The sequence below is a fragment of the Charadrius vociferus genome, unplaced genomic scaffold (assembly GCF_000708025.1).
Source record: "Charadrius vociferus isolate BGI_N301 unplaced genomic scaffold, ASM70802v2 scaffold650, whole genome shotgun sequence".
Classification (NCBI taxonomy): domain Eukaryota; kingdom Metazoa; phylum Chordata; class Aves; order Charadriiformes; family Charadriidae; genus Charadrius; species Charadrius vociferus.
Window position 1 is genome coordinate 2,630,971 of NW_009646736.1, and position 1,213 is coordinate 2,632,183.

The 1,213-nt window shown below is 52.4% G+C and overlaps 1 protein-coding gene across 1 annotated transcript in view; it reads right to left on the bottom strand.

The window, feature by feature from the left end:
• The window catches only part of PAX3 (paired box 3), a 93,696-nt gene that overhangs the window by 77,859 nt on the left and 14,624 nt on the right, over positions 1-1,213 (bottom strand). The gene's annotated exons all lie outside the window — the stretch shown is intronic.

Sequence of the window (1,213 nt, forward strand, 5' to 3'; positions counted from 1 at the left end):
GGGACCCCCGGTGTGGCCGCTGCCTCCCCGCCGCCGCACCGCCGCACCGCCGCCAGCGAGAGCCGACACTGGCCCCGCCGAGAAACCCCGTTATAACACACCCCGGGGACGGGCAGGTTAAAATCAGAGGGGACATAATAGGTAACAACGGACCCGCATAAGACAAGCATCCCCCCGGGTTAAACGAAACTCCCCAGGAAAACCTCCGGGATTACACGGGAAGGTGGGATCGAGCTCTCGGCAAGGAAGACCCCAAATTTAGGCAGCACCGGCTGCCGTGAAGCCAAGAGAAAATCCCGGGGAAATTCTGGGTCGGGATTAGAGGAGGACTCCGTGTCAGCAAAACTCCAAGTCAGTGAAGTTTCGGCTGAACAAAGTTCGTAGAGCCAAATAAAAGTCATGTAATAAAAACGCTGAGAGGTCCGAGTACCAAGAGGTCTCTTCGACGGCCTCGTGATTTTAAAATTAAGCAGAATTCAAACAAAACAAAGCTCTGCCGGCTGATAACAGCCTTTCTTTCGGGTAACATGTTTATAAAAAAATATCTCTGGTCCTAACAGCGAAAGGGAAAGTTCAGGCGTTGCTACTTTAGAAGCAACAAAGGAAAAAAAACTAGCGGCAACTTTCAACAGAAACGCAAAGCTTTGCTTCGTTTTCGTGGGAAAGAACAGCTACAGCGGGAGGAGGCTAATCCTGAGACAAGGATCCGTATTTGTCTGCATTATTGTGAGCACAAGCTTTTTAGCTGCGTAGCTATAAATACACGCAACTTCGGAGCGGACAGAAAAATAAACCGAGCAGGAGAAGGAGCAGTAGGCAAGCAGACAGAAATACAGGTAATTTTTTTTTTCGCTTTACAACGAAAGAAGCGAGGGCCCGATCCCGCTCGCTGTGCAAACCCTGACGTTCTGCCCGATGGCTTCCCCGGTCCGTCCCGGCAGCGCCGAGCCCACCCGCGGCTCCCGTGGGGCTGGGCGTGGGGCACTCGGGGCTTTGGACGACCAAGCGTTCGCAAAACCACCCCTTTCTCCCTATTTTCGTTTGAGACTTTTTTTTTTAAATGACATTTACTTAAGAAAAATAAACTCATTGCCACGAAACGGCAACAATATTTTTCTAAAGCCTCGGAAAGTTTCGGAGCAACAGGCGAGGACGCGGCAGGCGGTGCCGTGACCGGTGCGTGTCTGCGCCCACCCCCGACCCCCGCACGGTC